This window comes from Crinia signifera, chromosome 3 (assembly GCF_055691185.1).
Source record: "Crinia signifera chromosome 3, ASM5569118v1, whole genome shotgun sequence".
NCBI lineage: Eukaryota > Metazoa > Chordata > Amphibia > Anura > Myobatrachidae > Crinia > Crinia signifera.
In genome coordinates this window covers 94,941,162-94,960,649 of record NC_139219.1, presented here as the reverse complement: position 1 = coordinate 94,960,649, position 19,488 = coordinate 94,941,162, and the positions used below count along the sequence as shown (strand labels likewise).

Genomic DNA, 19,488 nt, shown 5'->3' with positions numbered 1-19,488 from the left:
CCCTGTCTTGGAAGCAGACAGAGGAAGCCAAGTGAGTGTCAGCTTGGTTGTGAGTAATGAGCTGGCCCTGGACACTACAGCCGATGCTCAGAGAGCTGACATCTCTGCTAGCACCAGGGAGACTGTAGGATGTGTGGCAGTCAGGGAGACTTCAGAGTACCAATCCCCTACAGCACCAGAAGAGCCCAGTGGGTATATTGACCCAGTGGAGGATGATGATGTGTTTACCCTACTGAGCACAGAGGAACTAACGGAAGAATGCCAGCTGCAAGGTATCTCCTGCCACAACCATACTCGTGGGGAGATGATCATGCAGCTCATCCAGGCCAGTTATGATGAGTGCAATGCCTTCAGCCAGTATCGTGCAGCATTTCGTTTCTGGGGTCCATCCGCGTCTCCTTGGGTGCTGCTGAGAGAACTAGGACAATGTTACAAATTTGCGCAGCAGGAGGTCGATACTTGGAGAAAGCTGGATACCCCATTTTGGGGGGATCAGTGCCGCCGGATAGGTGTGGAGTGGCGTCGCCTAGAACAGCTGTTGCTACCAGCTCTGGAAGCAGAGTTCCAGTTTAAACGGTTGGGAGAAGCAGAATCTGAGGATGTCAGCAGCTTGCTCTCACCAGGGGTGCCCCACCAGGGCAAGGTGCCTCTGCCTACTACAGCAATCGGTGTGGAACCTGTTCCAGAGACCTCACATCACAAGGTCCAGTTTAAACTGCTGGAAGATGTGAGCAGCATGTTCCCTCCCGTTGCTCCAGATTTGTTGCCGGAAGCGGCTGGCTGCATAGTGAAAGTATGCAGGGGAGAGACTATGTCGGAAATAGGAATGGGACTTTCTGACTGTATGCACACAAGTATGTGTGGGACTACTGATGTGGGACTTTTATTAACTCCACACATATCTGTCGCTAACCCTTCTGAACCATATGATGCATCTCAGGTAGTATGTAACCATGCTGAACATTGCAATGTTGTTATTTTGTGTGAAGCCCCTGGGATGATCTGCGATAGTGCCGTACCTTCGGTACAGGTGGAGGGTGAGTTAGAGACAGGTATAGTGGGTAATCCTTGCCAGTTTGTGGGGTTAAATGAATGCCCTAATCTAGTTGGGAATGAGACACCCTCACTCACCAGTGGTAGGAGTGCTGATGGTGATGTCATTAAGGTTGCTGTGCTAGAAGTTAACCCTGTTCCTCCAGTGATGTCTGGTTGTGACATCGGGCATGGGGTCGCTAACTGCACGAATGGGACCGATCTGAGTTGGTTGCAGGCAGCGCATGTACCTGCCAATAAGTTACTGGTGACAACATGCTCAGATAACCCCATTCCTGCTCAGAGACAATGGGACCCAGATATAGAGGGTTTGCCATGGTGCAATTGTAAGCCAGCAGGATGGGCCCCATGTGTTGTGGAAGATGCACAGGCTAATTTGCAGGTATTGCAGGATGTCTCCCCAGGTTATGATATTGATGTTACTGTTGATAATGTGATGTCTTGCGCTACTGTGGGAAATGTGGTACCAGGTATAATAAGTGACCCGGTGGGTCCTGTGTGCACTGTAGAACTGTCAGATAGGGAGAGAGTGTCCCTTACTGCAGCTTTCCCCCCAAACCCCCCTCCTTACTGTAGCCACACCAACACAGATGCAGGAACACAGCAGGGGTTCCCTCCAGACACTGAGAACCCTCCAGAGAGTGCATTTTTCCAGCATCACTGGATAACGGATGCCTCTCCTGAGAACCTCAGTGGCACCACCCCAGGCACAGAACCTGCGGGTCTGGGAGGGAAGGTCAGGCTCAGGAAGGTGTCCTGGACTGCCATGGAAAGCTTGGCTTTCCACGCAGAACTGAGAATCGACCCTGCACAGGCTGCCCCATACCTGGGAAGTGGGAAAGATACCCCTGGGTACAGTGAGAGGGTTGTGTCAGGAATAGAGCCAGTGGCTAGTAGGGAAGCTGCTGTGTGTAACCAGAAGGGTGGGAGGGCCCGCGAAGCACAGGTAAACTCAGCTATATTAACCTCAGGAAAGCTGAGCTGGGATGTTCCCAAGACAGGGGACAAGGACCTGCTGGTATTCCCCCTTGCAGAAACGTGCCCCCCTTCACAATTCACACACACAGACACAGAGGGCGAATCTCCTCACAAAAGGATGAGGTGTGAGGTGTTGAGTGAGTGGACCTTCCCCCCAGTGAAGGGGAGGGGGGGTCAGTCAGCTCAGGAGAGGTGCTGGGAAGACATGTTTAAGTCTGTATATAGTGCTGGGAGAATGCCCCACACCTGTGGTATAGTTAAACGTGCCGAGTTACGAGTCCCAGGGGGATGGCCGTTTGGGGTGTGGAGGAATGGTCTGGTACTGATCTCAGTGAGTAGGGCCAAACTGCCAGCTGCAGGGGAGAATCCGTGCCCAGGAGTCCGACGCACAGCTGTGGTGGGCAGTGTCAATATCAGCCGGGATGGACACAGCTCCCACTATATCACTGTGCTCACAGACTATGGGTTCGAGGACACCTGTGTGCTTTTAGTTTGCCATCTCCTGCGAGAGGGACAGGGACTATGCCCATTGCCCACCCTAGCCACGGCTATGGCGTCAGGTGGTGCCATGACAGACGTCAAGTATAGTGAAGTGTTAGTACAGATCCCGCAGAATCAGTGGCAGTCTGTCTCAGCACAGAGACCACTGCTACCTGTCCAGGTGATGTAGTTAATAGCGCACTGATGAGACGGTGACGTGGGTCACCGCCTCTGTGCGCCATTTTAAAAGGGGGAGGTGTAACGATCAGATCAGGTGATCGATCAAATTAACGTATGCCTCCTGTTATGATTATCTGTTCAATTAATGTATGTCTGGTATGTTTGGTAAAATCATGCCGTCTGTGATTATTATGTGGGAGATCAGAACATGTCATGTATTATGTGTGTGGACTATTGGTGACCCAGGGAGTGTAGCCATCTGTGGACTCCTCTGGAGTTAGGATGTAAGATAAGATCTGAGACCCCTCATAAACCAGATTGGGGGGGAGAGCAATAGTGTCCAGCCAACCGGCCAAAAGGTGCTCTGGCCCTGCACACGAAATTACCTCTTATCACTTGAGGAATGTAGAAAATCTACTTCAAAGCAGGGAGAAATTCTTTATGGGAACGATCCTATATCTAGGGACCTTCACTAGGCTCAGCAAGGGAATGGTTAAAAATCCCAAGGGTGGGAGGGATGAGGGAGGCTGCAGATAAAACCTCTGTACCTTGGGATAGTCAGTGTCACTACCTGGGGGTCGAGCAAGCAGGCTGTAGGCGACGAGAGATTTCTTGTGGAGGACCCCCCCACTTCAGGATTGTAGGATACGGTTCTGTCTTTTTTTCCTTTTATTTTATTTGTGAAATTTGCATTTAAAACTCGTGTGTACTTTTAAAATCTCTGTAAAATCTTGTAACTGTTTTCTAAAGCTCTGTAGTTTTCTAGGAATAAATAATACATATTCTCAGTCCTGGTTCTGTGTTCTTAAGACTCATTAGCCTCATAAGAGAAAGGCTTGAAAACGTTACCATTGTTATCTTGTATTGTGTGGTCAGGGGCGAGCCAAGCCGCCCCTTGCGCAGTTTCAGGCGCTAAAATCAGGTTTTGGCTGGTGGCAGTGTACCTCAAGGAAAGGACCCGAGTGTCCTGAGTGAACCCCAGTCACGGCCGGCGCTGCTCAGATTGACGTATCGGAGCAGGCGACCGGTGGGTCCGTGACAATGTGCTTATGGGAAAACCATGTGCACTGCAGGTGGGGCTGATGTAACATGCAGAGAGAGTTAGATTTTTGTGGGGTTTGTACTTCAAACTGATATCATTATTGCAGTGTAAAATTAAAGCCAACAGTATTTACGGTACTTGTTTCCTAGCACGGCGCCACCGATTTTAATTGTATTGATCGCGGCCGCAAAAATCGTGTCCCATCGCATGCCAAACAAATCGCATGCGATCGACGCGATTTTTACATTGGAATCCATGTAAAATGGTCCCTGAGGGAAATGGCCCTCCATTGTTAACGCCACCCCACTATTGACGCCAACCCGAAGCGTGGCGAGCGCACAAGTTACATCTGCCCCACCTGCAGTGCACATGGTTTTGTCCATCTAAGAAGGATTTTGCCAGAAAGAGTGAACTAGAATAAGGCCCTTTATGTGGGGAAACATTTATTAGAAAGGATATGTCTTTTTGGTTTCATCATTAATCTACTTGTGCCCCACAACATAGAAGTACCATGAAAGTGATATTGCCCAGCATGTATGGTGAAAGTCGACCAGTGTGTACGGGGCTTTACTTATCAAAGTCTTTGGACAGTTGATAATTGTGCTACTGCATTGCGGTTTGCCAAGCTTTGGGCCTTACACTCCACACACACACCGGCTTCCTGTCGGTCAACTTGTGAACGGCTTGCAATTAGAAAATACTTTTTTTTTTTTTTTTTTTGCTGTTTGTCCTTTCACATTCGCGCTACGATCCCTACGCATGCGCAGGCTATCGATAATCGGCCTAATAAAATCTGGATAACCCTCTTTGTTTCATTATCTAGAATTGTTTTTAACTTTGCAATTGTTTTTATTGATTTACGTTTGCAACATGTTTTATTGTTTACTTATATTGTAGGTTCAATAACTAGTGTAACTATAGGTGATATTCCTTGAAATGGATCCTTCTATAATACCATGTGCTAATCTGCTGAGAATAGATACTGTAAGAGGATGTTGGGCTCTTTATTCTGCTTTTTGAACCAGACGCTGTTTCCTAATTGCTGTTTGATTGTTTACGTTTTGCATTCTTCCCGATTGATGAAATGTTTAACTGATTCTATTATCTTATTCACCAGTGTTTGCTTAGAACTTACTACATGCTTTATCTACCCTTATGAGTAGTGTCAGTTACTGCGCAATATACATGCAATACAGTGTGTTTTGGCATTGCGGCTACAAGTCTGGAAACTTTAAGCAACTGTTGCATTTGCCCAATTTTTGTTGAAGTGTTCAAAGTTACAGTTTCCTTTAATCACTAAATGACGGCACTTTGTTAGTGAACTCCCTTAACGTGATCAAAACGTGCTTTGAAGGCAGCAGGCTGGAAAACCTCCTGTAAATGCATTTGATCATCTTGCTGTAAACTGGAATTTAATCTTAATATTTAACTTGCTTTTTATAGCGTTGTCTGTGTCTGGGAATCTTTCTACAGCTGCTCAGTAGCTAAAAAGCATTGTAATGCTAATTTAGAAATAAATCTGCTGTGTTTGAATTTTGTGGGGTGGAGCTGTTATTACGCTTATATCCCATGTCCCCCAGACTAATGTCTTGTGCGAACCTAAGCTGGGTACACATTAGACCAGTGATGGTTAACCTTGACACTCCAGCTGATGCCTGATGCGATGGCAGAAGGGGGAGCCGTGGCCATACTGCTTTTTGTAGCATGGCCCTAGCTTGCAATATCCTCCATCATCCTACATGCAGGGCTGACAGAGGACTGTTGCTGACGACGCACTGGAGCATGCATGATAAGCAACCTCAAACGTGCATAGAAGTGCTGAAATACAGACCACACTGTGCTAGAAGCACCACAGGAGAGAGGGGAACTGCACAGGTTTTGGAAGTTGCGGAGTGCTAGAATCAGTGGCGCTGAGATGGGGGCGGGTACTTTTTACCCAGGTCAGGTCTGCAGGAGGAGCCCGGGTCCTGCTCTCCCACCTTACCGTTGCAGGGAGCTGGGCAGTGGGGAGAAAGAGGACAGGCTTCTGCCGCAGTAAAGCCTCTCTCCCAAGATTGGCACAGGCTGCTCAGTGCGGCAGATTGTGCTTTCTCTCCCTCCTTTTATTTTTTCCCATGGGGGCTCCCGTCTGGTGGCCACATGCCTCCATCTTTTTACCTGGGCCCAGCCGACCTGTTGGCACCCCTGGCTAAGATGAACGCTATTTGATATAAGTAGACCCAAAGGATGAAGAAAAAAAAACTTAAACTTCAATTAATATTCATAATGATTCTGCCAATTGTGACAGGTCACAGTGACATCAGAGTGAACGCTTGAGGTCGCTGATGATGCGCTCCTGCCCTACATGCCGGATGACAGGGGACATTGCTAGCTAGGGCCATGCTACAGAATCGCTTGTCACAGCAGGAAATGGCAAGTATGTATTTACTTGAAGATGCCGGCACCCTCAGGTCCTTATTGCACAAGATGTTGAGATGTCACTGGGCACGTATATTGTCTGTGTACCCAGCTTTAGGTTTGTACAGAACAGGAATCTGGAGCACATACTATATAAGGTTAAAAACGGCCCCCAAGTTAACAATAAAACTGGTCACATCATTATAATGTATACTTTGATAATTACATTATTGGTCTTGCTACATTGCTGTTCTTTCTTATGATTGTGGTATATCATCACCTACTTCTACTGTGACTGTGGCCTGCTGTTTTTCATTTTTAACCTATGCCAAACGCCTTTATAATATAACTAATTCCAATCTTAAATTACTGCTCGGCTGTGAAATGAATGTGTATGTGTGTATATATACATATCATTTCTTTAGAAGTAGCGAGCACTCACCAGGCTGAAGAAAAATCAAACATTAATCCACCATTGGTTTGAATAGATAGGTTGATGTTTTGGGCATCACAGGGTGATGAGAGCAACATATCACCCTGTGAATGTCTTTGGCAAAGAGCACTATGGTGCCCGAAACTTCGACCTCTTGCTTTTAATCCAATGGGGGATTAAAGTTTGATTTCTAAAGAAATTGATATGGCTATATTTGCCTTGGATGAGATTATGAGCCTAGGATTTGCACCCCAGCCGGACGTCATGTTGCTGATTTGAGTGTGCCATTTTCACCAAAGAATGACTATATATGGTGAGCTCTAGAAAGTCCTGGACATCCACGGAATACAGTGGTGGTGGATAAAAATAGGATCCTTTCTATGGTAAAGAAAAATCCATCTACAACAACCAGCCAAGTAAAGAACACCTCCAGGAGGGATCTACAATGTCTAGATCTTCAGTCATAACGTTTAATTTTGCAGTCTACGATGGCCCGTTTCACCCAGTACGTTGTGGGATCTTCGTAACTGCCCCCCCCCCCCCCCCCCGCCCCCCCCTTCCACCATCATCCAGCCTAGTGCTGGAATATATAATGATGCACACCAAAAGGTAGGCATTATCTTGCAAAAGCATTATCTAACATGGCCTGATAATGTGATCTTTGCTGTAATAAAGGGCTAGTTTTACTCGGTTTGTTGCAATATAGCAGCACATGTGGCCAGTGTTACTGTAATCCGGAATGAACACATGACCAGGATGTGGATGTAATTACATTTGGTTTATTGTTACACAGGCAGAACTTACTGTGGCAGCATATATCATGGTAATGCACTCATTTCTATGTTGATGAGTTTTCTGTTCTGTACTAGCATATTGGACTGGTCACCAGCCCCCGCGTTTTTTGGGGGGTATGCCTCTCCGTTTTGCTCTAGGCATCTTTTTAGGTGGACTCCACTTACGTACTACTATCAAAATGTTTTATTTTCTTTGTTTTATTGTGTCTGTTTTTTTATTATTTGAAGGATCTATATTATGTTTTTCTTTAGAAGGTCCATATAGATTTTCATTTCCTTCCAATTGATCATATCCCCCCTTTGAGGAGAGGTGGAGATAGAGGTACCCTTTTATTACAAAGGTAAAGCTATTGGATTCATCAACTTGATTGTATCTCCCCAAAGGACTAAATGAGGAGCATTCCTTTCACTGCTTTTTATGAAATTTTTTCACATTATTGCACTGTGTTTCTATGATTTTGGTTACCCATGCAAATTGTATAGAAATGTATGTTGTTGATTTGTTGGCTGCAATTATGCCGGCATTGTTTGCCTGTTATATGAGGAGTGGGAGCAGATATAGTGTGCCATAATATGTCCCTAAGCTACCGAGCAGGACCACATTGGTATTGGATCACAGTTCCAGATCCATTGTGTTTTTGTCCGTTTCTCACAGCCAAAGGTTTGAGTGAAGCAATAATGGTGATTGGGTCGGGTCTGATTAATTTCAGTCCGTGCTCTTTTACCACATTGACCATATCTCAGTCCTGATACTGTTATGACAGTCTCCATGGCAACGCGCGTCTGTAGCGGGGGTAGTTCCCTACCAGACGTTGGCTTACGTGTGATGACGTCAGTAAAGAGAGCCCGATGCGGAAGTCTGTGACGCGTGCAGTGAACGGCGTCTGCCGAAGTCCTGCACGTCGCCAGCATCACGCAGACAGAGGCCCCATACATTCCCTAATGGATCACACTGACGTGCTCCCGCCCTCGATGTTCAGGTAGGCAGGTGCCGGTGTTTGTTAGCTAATTATGTACGGCATATATACTTGGTCAGCCAGATAGTTCACTCATGCTCCTGAGGACGGTGAGACGCTACCGAAACGGCCGTCGGGCATGAGTGAACTATCTGAGGACTTCCATAATGTAACCGCTTTCTGAATAAGTAATTTTTGCATTGGATGTATTGCCTGTATTCCATGGATACCTCCTGTCATTTGCTTGGACTTTTCCTTATATAAAGATTTTCATTCTACATGATTTTGGATGTGCTGGCTTCATATTTCTTCTATCTACTACTTATCTACGTGGCTACAGCACTTCGCAGTTGATTCTCAAGTGGTGTGCAACATTGTTCGATTTCACATTATATATATATATATATATATTTTTTGTTATTATTTTCTGTGGTAATTCCCCCCCCCCCCATGATGCATTCACTGTTTATTCTACCCATGATTCTCATCTGTTATTACCCACCTCTTTTACCTTACTCCTTCCTTTGGCCTTTGAGGAGATACATACAAAATTAGCAGTCTTCTGAATTAGATATTCAGTATTTCTCTGCAAACACTGCCTACAAATGAAGCCATTTACTACTCGTACGCCGCATTGGTCAGTGCTCGCCATCAGGGGTGGCTAGCAGTTGACACTTTGAAAACGGTGAGCGGGAGGAAACAACGGGGCATGCCCGGCAAGCGCAAAACTGCGTACACTGTGCTGCACTCGCTGGAGCATTGAATACTGCCCAGTGTTAACACAGTTATGTTAGTTAACGCATTTTCAGTGTTGGTATGATAACTTTATATAAACATGATGCTTTACAACTATGCCACACAGTGAAAATTCTTTCAATAACATTACAGCCGGGATGCAGTTTAAATCCTGGCGGTCGGGATCCCGGCGTTCAGAATCCCGACGCTGGAATCCTGACCGCCGAAATCCCGACACTTTCTCCCTCCGTGGGTGTCCACGACACCCCTGGAGGGAGAATAAATAAGCGTGCCGAGCGTAGCGAGGCACCGGGCCCGCTGCGTGGCGAGCGCAGCGTGCCCGCAAGGGGGGGGGGGGGGGGGGCGATCCACGTCCCCCCCCTTGTCGGCATTTCGGCGGTCAGGATTCCGGCGTCGGGATTTTGAACGCCGGGATCCCGACCGCCGGGATTTCATACTGAATCCATTACAGCCATATCTGATTTTTCCTGTTGACATAATGTTGTTAGGGTCTTGTTTTTAATATGATTAGGTACTTAGTGTTCATTCTAGCACCCGCTATATTTGAAAAGCCATGCAGTTCCTCTTCCCTGCCTGGGGTGTCGCTGTCTGCTGTAGAGGTTCTAGCATAGTGTGGTCTGTATATCAGCACAGATATGCAAACCAGACCTGTGCTAGAAACACCACAGCAGACAGCGACACCCCAGGCAGGGAAGAGGAACTGCATGGGTTTTCAAAGATGGCGGGTGCTTGAATGAACACTATCGGATATCTACAATACCTAGCTATTTGTTCTATGTAGTAAGCTTCAGCTTCTTGTGAGTTATATTCCAATAGCTAAACAGTTATCCTAACTTTTTTATACATGTTTTTTTGTTTGTCATTGAAGATTTATGCATTATGTATTCTAAGCATTTGCTGCTTTCCCACAGCTGGTCGAAACCTAGGAACAGAGTAGCATACCTCTCAGCTGTCATGGTATTTAGGGACGTTCCCGTGGCCTTCCTGGGGCCGGCAGTGTCCCGTGGCAGGGGGAGCAGTTGGGAGTCACCCCCCCCCCAACTCCCATGAATAGTGTCTATACATGCCCCTTTAGCTAGGTCCCGGACACACATTTTTGGCGCGCCTTCGCCATGCGTGCCAGTGGCCCTCAAAGTTGGTTGGTATAAAGTAGTTCATGACCCAAAAAAATGTTGAGTCTTCTTTAGCAGTATTTTTAATTTATGACTGTCTATTTACATGTGCTCAGGCTCCTTTTAAGGACTTGTAGACTCACACATTGCAATAAGCACAGACCAAACCTTGTATTTTCCACTTGCTTCTCAGAATATTTTAGATTTTCTCAGTTCCTGCAAGATAGGGCATTATTTACTTAATGAGTTCTCCCTAGTAGTGTGTGTGTGTGTGTGTATGTGTGTGTGTGTATGTATGTATATATATATATATATATATATATATATATATATATATATATATATATATATATATATATAATGTGTGTATTTATGTATGTGTGTGTGTGTGTGTATATTTTTATAATCTCTAACTACTCTTCACCTTCATGAGGTGAAGTAGTGAAGTACTGATAGCAACCACTAGAGGCCACTCAATGGACCAAATGACTGTGCTAAAATAGGTCACAACAGAAAGTGAGGGAAAGCTATTTTTGCATGGACACTGATCTTGCTGGATATTGAGAGAGGGAGCTGTGCAGACAGGGGTGGGGTGGAGAGTTTCTGGGCTGAAAACTGTCACAGCTCAAAGTGAAAGTATATTGCAGAATCTGTTATTTTGTCAGGCTTATCACTAGTTCCACTATATTCTATCTAGCAAAACTCTGTAATCATAGGTGGTTCGAAAGGGGGAGGGGGACACCTGGGACCATGCTCCCTGTGTCGTTTCTGCCATGATTTAGGAATGACAGGTTGCACGCAGGTGCCCTTTCCTGTTGCTTCCATCCATGCAACATGCACCTTCCACCTCTGCAGCCAGTACTTTTCAACCCTGCAGCCACCTCTCTGCACCCTGTTACTGCCCTCACTGAGCATTGTAACTGCACCCTTTACCCCTTCTGTGAGGAGAACTGCACAACCTGCACTGTGTGGGCTCCTGAAGGCCGACTTTGAGAACCCTGTGGTCTATTGCCTTTTTTGTATTATTTATTGTCCAATTCCTTTTTGACCACTAATGAAGCCGTTATAATGGACAGATAATTATCAGTTGAAAGTAATTTTTAGGTCCCATACTCTTTTCCATTTGCATATGTACATCTTATTGAAAACCAGCCCAATAATGTACATTGTTTATGACAGGTTTCTTTAATCCTGGCACCCTAGAGTAGCTGTGTTTCTTTCATGATACTCCTGGGCCAAAAGTTTATTTTTGAGACCTACGTCAAAAAATATTAAGTAAATGGTGCTTGCCTTTCACCCTTCGGGTCACTTATGTGGTGCAGGATAGGGTTCCACTGTTTTTATTATTGGCAGCCACCAGCACTGGTTTTGCCTATCACATTGACCATAAAAATTGGATGACTTTGGTCCCAGACCATCAAACCGTGCCACCCCTGCAATAGCCTTGTGTCTTCCAATTAATAGGCCCCATAACCACTGGTTTAGGGGCCTATTTATTAATACTGGTTAACAGGGATTTTCTGACACCTGATGGTCCGGAACCTTTTTTGAATCCGGACACATCAGGTGCCATGGACAGGGGTGTAAAAATTTGGTGAGATCATAGCTTAAAAGGCCAGCAGGAGGGTTTCAGCAGGGAGGAGAGTTGCAGTGCGGCATGTGTCACACTGCACGGGGGTGATGAGCTGCAGCGGAAGTCACACTGCAGGCATAGATGAATGGCACTGTGGTGGAGAGATGCATGGCTGGAGGACTCGCTTAGTGCTGTAGACACTGACTGTGTGTTTGAGGTAGCTGACTGTGGGGGGGGGTTGGGCTGTGCAGGGAAACCACGATAATCCAGCAAAACGGGTTATACGGCTCAGTATCGGAACTAAGGGTGCTGGATTATAGGTGGTCATCCTGCAATCTTAATCTACACTATGCGATTTTGGACCGATTCCACGCGATTTCAGCACTTGGGAAGATAAATCGCGTGAAACCAGCCCAAAATCGCATGTGTTTGACATTTGATCCGATCCGCGGTCCCGTGCGCATCAGACCAGATCAGGAGGTCGGACGTGCAGCATGTACGATCACGTCCAACCTCCTGCAGTGGGCGGGCAGCGGCAGCTCTTAAATGAGTGGGCGGAAGTTGCCCGTGTGGAAGCAGTCCAGCCACGGCGGTGATCAGAACAGTGGGGCGGGCGGCGGAGATCATCAGTGTGCTGTGTGCAGCGGGCGGGCAGCAGCGGCAATTACAACTTAAATAACATGTCAAATGACTGCCCGGCTAATGATTGGCTGAGACAGAGCACTGATGATCACCGCCCGCCTAGGGTTGCCACCTCATCCCTTTAATCCTGGAGACATATTAATTACACAGGTTCTGTGGCTGGCTCACTTCAAGACTCATTCCATTTGTTTTTTTTAATCAGCCACAGAACCTGTGTAATTAATATGTCTCCAGGATTAAAGGGATGAGGTGGCAACCCTACGCCCGCCCCACTGTTCTGATTATCGTCGCCTGCCCGCCCCACTGTTCTGATTGCCGCTGCGGCTGCACTGCTTCCTCACTGGCACCCCCAGCCGGCCACTCATTTGAGAGCCGCCGCAGCCCGCCCGTCCCCACTGCTCCTCACCGCCCTGCAGCTCTCCTTTTTTTTTTTTTTTTACATGTGATAAATTGCATGTAAAAAATGGCACATCAAGTCCTAAATTGTATGTGAGCCTCCCGGGGAGCTGCTGGGCGGCTCAGAGGAGAATTGGGTCCGACTTGGGATAGGCATATGAATATCCTTACAAAGAAATAAGGATTAAAAAGGGTTGAGTTTACCTGAAGGGTAAAAAAGGGGCAGATTAGATGGGCCAAATGGTTCTTATCTGCCGTCAAATTCTATATTTCTATGACTTGTCCTTAGGGAAAGTCGGCCTATGTATAGGGGCCTTTATTGTTGCCTCAAAACATATCATTCCTTAGCCTTCAATTTATCAGTCTGATTCTTCTCTTGAAGCCCCGATGTAAACCTTGCTTATAAGTGATGCCCCTCAAAATGAGCGGCATAATGCAGTTCCAATTTAACAATATATTAATTGGGTACTGTGGCAGCATTATTTAGCTGAATGCCTGAAATGTCTGTGATATATCCTGCATAAAACATATGTGTAAGTATGATTAATACAATTATGGATAACTAATGCAGAAGCTGCTGTTTCCACTTGCTTTCTGTGTGTTAGACCTTAAAATAGGCTTCTTCATGAGAAGGAAATTATTATTATAAATGATGCATTTATAAATTATATATTTCCAACCATATAAGTGTGTCCTATATTATTCTAGAAGATTGCTAAGGGGATATTGTGTAAGAGCAGGCAACGGAAAAGTCTAGTTCCCCATTTTGCTTATGCTGCTTTCCCATTGCCTACACAAAGACCCGTTTTTTTTAAACGGGTCTTTAAACGTGTAAGAGCCATAAAGCCCCTTTCCCGCTGCTGCTTTTAAACGGTAAATTACCGTTTAAAAGCCGTTTTTGTCCAATTCCCACTTACCCGTTTAAAGACCCGTTTAAAATGATAGTAAAGATCGAGGGGGGGGGGCTGAAAGAGCCGGGGCTGGTATTAAAAAATCAGGAAACCCGACAAATAGGGGTTCCCTGATTTTTTAAAACCAGGCCCCCAGGTCCGGGGCTGGTTCCCAAAATACGGGGGACAAAATGACTAGGGGTCCCCCGTATTTTAAGAACCAGCCCCCGGCCAAACCAGCCAGCAGGGTAATGCCACAGCCGGGGGACACTTATGATATAAGTTCCGCGACCAAAGCATTCATCCCTACTGACCAGTCAGCCTGGCCAGGGGCCCTGGGGGGAGTGGGGGCCCCCCCAATGAAGGGTCCCCCCCCCTCCAGGACTTACCTAACCAGGCTGAAGCCTGGTGCTGTCCCCGATGCCCCTGGACGGTGGGCATCGGGCTGATGGAATGGTGTAAAAAAATAGAATAAAAACTATTGTCTTTTACTGTGGAACTATGAGTATTAATAAATAGTTAAATAAACACACTGACACATGTGAAAAATAAAAGTTTAATACATCCATTACACAAACACACTGATACTTACCTATCTTGAGCCCGTAGGTAGCCTTCAGTCGGTGTCGGCATCTGGTGTAGCTGTGGAAGGAAACGATACTTACAAGTGTCCTCCGGCGAAGATCACGTCCTCTTCTTTCCATGTAGCATCCCCGGGACTTGGCAAAATAACAAACCGGCTTAACGCGAAACCCACGGACTGTGAGCAGGAGCCGCACGATGTAAACAAACACCGTGCGGCTCCTGCTCGCAGTCCGTGGGTTTCGCGTTAAGCCGGTTTGTTATTTTGCCAAGTCCCGGGGATGCTACATGGAAAGAAGAGGACGTGATCTTCGCCGGAGGACACTTGTAAGTATAGTTTCCTTCCATAGCTACACCTATGGATTGCGTCGGAACCGAACGCCGACACCGGATGCCGACACCGACTGAAGGCTACCTACGGGCTCAAGATAGGTAAGTATCAGTGTGTTTGTGTAATGGATGTATTCAACTTTTATTTTTCACATGTGTCAGTGTGTTTGTTTAACTATTTCTTTTACTGTGGAACTACAAGTGCCAGCGAGCCCTTTAATGCCCTACAGGCTGGGACTTGTGGTTCTCCAAGTCCCAGCCTGCAGGGGAGGCTTGCTGGGACTCCTAGTTCCCCAGTATTAGACAATAGTTTATTGTTCTATTTTTTTTACACCATTCCATCAGCCCGATGCCCACCGCCCAGGGGCATCGGGGACAGCACCAGGCTTTAGCCTGGTCAGGTAAGTCCTGGGGGGGGGGACCCCTTCATTGGGAGGGTCCCCACTCCCCCAGGGCCCCTGGCCAGGCTGACTGGTCAGTAGAGATGAATGCTTTGGCCGCGGGAACTTATATCATAGTGTCCCCCGGCTGTGGCATTACCCTGCTGGCTGGTTTGGCCTGGGGCTGGTTCTTAAAATACGGGGGACACCTAGTCATTTTGTCCCACGTATTTTGGGAACCAGCCCCGGACCTGGAGCCTGGGGCTGGTTTTAAAAAATCAGCGAAGCCCTATTTGTCGGGTTTCCTGATTTTTTTTTTTTTTTAATACCAGCCCCGGCTCTTTCAGCCTGGTGCTGGTTACGGCAGCCAAAAAAAGGCTTTTAAACGGGTAAAACTCTGCTTTTTACCCGTTTAAAAAAAAACCTGTATTTTTAACTGGGTAAAGCAACCTGGAGCTTTCCCACTGCAGCTCTACCCGTTTAAAAAGGCAAAAAAAACGGCAAATTACCGTTTAAAAGCTGCAGTGGGAAAGGGGCATAAGCTAGATGAGGATGTTTATGGAGTAGTAATATTGCAGGCAATCCATTTATTATTGTAATACATCATACTGTGAGAACAGTTGCAGCAGATGCAGAGTAAATTGTTGCCAAAACATGCACTAAACCTGTAAGGATTTAACTGATGATCTTCTCCATGGCACAATTACATTGTTTGCAGTGGGTTGGGCTCCTTACATGTCAATAAGAGCAGTACTGCCTTGTTTTCTATCCTGGTTGTTCTTGGGTCCTGAAAGCAGAAATAACCTGAAGTGTCTGTATTATAGTTACATGTGGAACACAAACTGCCTGTAAATGGGAATTGGTTTACTAGAGCTGGTAAAGTCATACCCCTTTCACACTGCAGCTATAACACGGTAAATTGCGATTTTTAACCATTTCAAAACGGTTATAGCTGCAGTGTGAAAGTGCCAGTTTTAAATTACCGGTTCAAGTGAACCGGTAATTCAAAACGGTTAAAAAGCAGAGTCCTACACGGTTCGGACCCGTTATTTCTGCAGTGTGAACGGGTCTGAACCGGTATTTTGTACCCTACACTGGACCCCCCCCTCCCCTGGTACCAGTCCAGCAGGATCTCGACCCCCTCCTCCCCCCCCCCCCCTCGAACCAAGCGGGGTCCCCCATCTCCTGGAACCAGGCAAGCGAAGTCTCTGTCTCCCACACGCTCCCCAGGTACCTGGCAAGCGTGGTCCATTGCTCGGGAGGCAGCGGGTCCCTTGAATGGGCTGTGTGCAGACCCTGCTGCGGCAGGCAGACACACACGTGAGAGCGGGTGCTCCTGGTGACCCGGCGAGCAACTGCTCCTGCAGGCGGGTGAGCGGGGCTGCTGCCCGGGGAAGGGGAGGGAGGTAGGTGCTGGCTGTGTGCAGACCCTGCTGCGGCAGGCAGACACACAAGAGCGGGTGGTCCGGGTGACCCGGCGAGCCGCTGCTCCTGCAGGCGGGTGAGCGGGGCTGCTGCCTGGGGCAGGGGAGGGAGGTAGGTGCTGGCTGTGTGCGGACCCTTCTGAGCAGGTGGTCCGGGTGACCCGGTGAGCCGCTACTACTGCCGTGATTACACTGTGTGCTTCTGCCGGTGCTGGGGATGCTGCTGCAGGCGCGTGAGCGGGGCTTCTGGAAGGGGAGGTAGGTGCTGACATTTCAGGGTAGGGGCTGCCGCCGCCGGGTCACCCCCTGAACCCGCTCTGCCTACTGCCGGCATTGTAGCTCTAATGCTGGCGGTGTGCACTGGCAAGTAGGGGGGGTGTATTACTGCTTAATTACCATTTTGTACCTTTCACAACGGGTGCAATGTGAAAGGTACAAAAACGGTAATTAAGCAGTGATATTCCGTTTACAAAATGCAATGTGAAAGTGGTTAAACTTGCTCTGACCCGGTTAAAGAAACATTAAAAAAAACGGGTCAGAGCAGGTTGTGCAATGTGAAAGCAGTTCAGAATGGGTTCTGTGCAGCAGTTACTGCTTAGCGGACTTTCTATACTGTTTCCCTTACTGATAAAGATCTGCTTTTCCTATCTATTTTTGAATAGTGAAACTATGACCTATTTTTTTCCTTTTATTACACAAATCCACTCAGATTCTAGTAGAGGGAGGTATACCATACTTGTCATGTCCTTATACATATTTCAAGCAAAGATGCCCTCCCAATTTTACTACTAGGTCAGTTGTGAATTCCTATTGGCATGTTTATAACCTAGTACCCCACATACTGGAGTACACAGTCAGTCTACTGAAGACCAGGCATGTCCAAAGTATGGCCCTCCAGCTGTTGTGAAACTACAAGTTCCATCATGCCTTGCTACAGTTTTGCTATTAGGGAATGCTAAACTATGGCAAGGCATGCTGGGAGGTATAGTTTCACAAGAGCTGGAAGGCCACAGTTTGGACTTGCCTGCTGTAGACAAAATATTTCTTTATTTTTTAATAAATTATACATATGCTAACTATATATAGATATAGATATATAGATGTTATTCCAAGGGTAAAGGCTCATATAGAAAATAAACAAATAAGAATAATACAGACAATCCAATTATACCCCTTTCACACCGCACTTGTTAAACGGAGTTCATTTACCAGTTAAAGATAACCGGTATTTCAAAACGTTTAAAAAGCAGAGTCCTACTGTCCTACAGTTTCAGAGCTGTTTTGTTTATGCAGTGAGAATGGCTCTGAAACGGTATTTAGTAAAAATAACAGACTACAGACCTGTGATAGGCTGTCCCCTGCATTCTGCCTTGAAACGTGTTCAGGGGATTAAACGGTTTGCCTGATGTGAATGGTATTTAAAATGGTAATCTACTGCAATGGGAAGGCTCAGACCGGTTTTAAATACAGTTTCAAAATACCGTTTTTTTAAACATTTAAGGCAGTGTGAAAGTGGTATTAGTAATCAACCATAGGTATGCTGTTCCTGTTCACTGACCTGTATTACAGGCCCTTTATGCCCATAAAGGTATCTTTAATTTACACCAGATGTTCCAATTCCATGGAATGTATGCTCACCTTATGGCAGTGCCCTATAGTTTTTTTTTTTTTTTATTGTTTTTATTGCAAAAGAGGATTATAACAATATGGAATATTATTGATCAACATTACATAATGCGGTACTTATGTAATATCTGGGCTCCCGTTTTTCTTATGAGACCGCGTCCGCTCGCCATGCTTCGGGCACGGTGGCTCGCTGCGCTCGCCACACTATATAAAATCAACTCCATGCGTAGTTGGATAGTAGGGGTATGAAAAAATGGGGTGCATTTAACATGGGAGCCCAGATAATACATAAGTACCCATAATGCAAACATTTTCAACTTTTTATCCTCTTTACAATCAACATTGGTTCTGTGTAATGCTGTGTACACACGGTACAATCCAGCATGAGATTTTGACTTTATAGTCAAAATCGCATGCAGATCGTAAGCAGATCATATGCAGATTGCACAGATTTTTTACCTTGCGATCCCAATGCGCGCTCCCGTGACAGCACAAATCGAAACCCAGATAGACAGGGCAGCAATGACTATGTAGTGCAAATCTAATGCTGATTGTATGTAAAAAGTACAGAGATAGCAAAGATTGTATAGCACTCGATCTTAAGTCGAATAGCAAGGGAATCTCACCGTGTGTACACACCATAAGAATCTGAGAATTATACAGTAAAAATATTGTGGGTATGTGAGCTATGTATATTGACATTTGTGAAGTTTTGAACATATTAGGGATGCATTCTAAGTATATGTACAATATATTAACCAATTTCTGTGGATATTTGTTCTGTCTGAAACAAACTTCAATAAATGAGAACAATAATTGTAACCATGGTGTGTCTTTTTGTGTAGAATTTAAACATTCAAGACATTTATTTTATCAGTGTTTACACCATATTATCCTGATCAAATGCAAAATAAATAAGTATATTAAAATAACTATAAAAACAGAATGAAGGGAAGACTTAGGGAGGAAGGGGGGGGGGGGGGGTGCATGTGTGTCCAAGATGTCCACCCCCCCCCCTTTTTTTTTTATTAAGCAATTGGTGGATCTTGTAGAGGTATTCTGGTCTCATACCAGAGAGTTGTACGGAAGCACTTATGTATTTGTTGTTTAGTCTCCGCTGGTAATGTGTCTATGTAGCTTTCCCATACTTCAAAAAAACATTTTTGTTTGAGATTCCTTATGGAGAAGAGTTTCAGACTTTCAGAGTTGCAACCCGAAAGTCTGGGCCGGACATCCGGGACCTCGGGCACCTTGTGCTTCAAATATGCTGTGTGGAGCGCACAATCATTTTTCATTCAGGACACCAGGCAACGTGGGTTCCACCCATATATTGTGGAGCTCACGGCCATCATAGATGCTAAATAGACTCAGCCTACAGCATACAAAAACAATCTGGAATGCTTAAGCCATCTGAATATATCTTGTCATCACAACATCCCCATTGATCACTGTGTAACTCCAATA

At 46.0% G+C, this 19,488-nt stretch overlaps 1 protein-coding gene and 1 long non-coding RNA gene across 2 annotated transcripts in view; one reads left to right on the top strand and one right to left on the bottom strand.

The window, feature by feature from the left end:
- The window catches only part of IGF2R (insulin like growth factor 2 receptor), a 143,358-nt gene that overhangs the window by 6,036 nt on the left and 117,834 nt on the right, over positions 1 to 19,488 (top strand). The gene's annotated exons all lie outside the window — the stretch shown is intronic.
- LOC146063648 (uncharacterized) overlaps positions 15,557 to 19,488 on the bottom strand; it is an 80,572-nt gene continuing 76,640 nt past the window's right edge. Inside the window, exon 3 of the long non-coding RNA XR_014471633.1 lies at positions 15,557 to 15,761. This is a non-coding gene — a long non-coding RNA (uncharacterized LOC146063648). The remainder of the gene's footprint in view (positions 15,762 to 19,488) is intronic.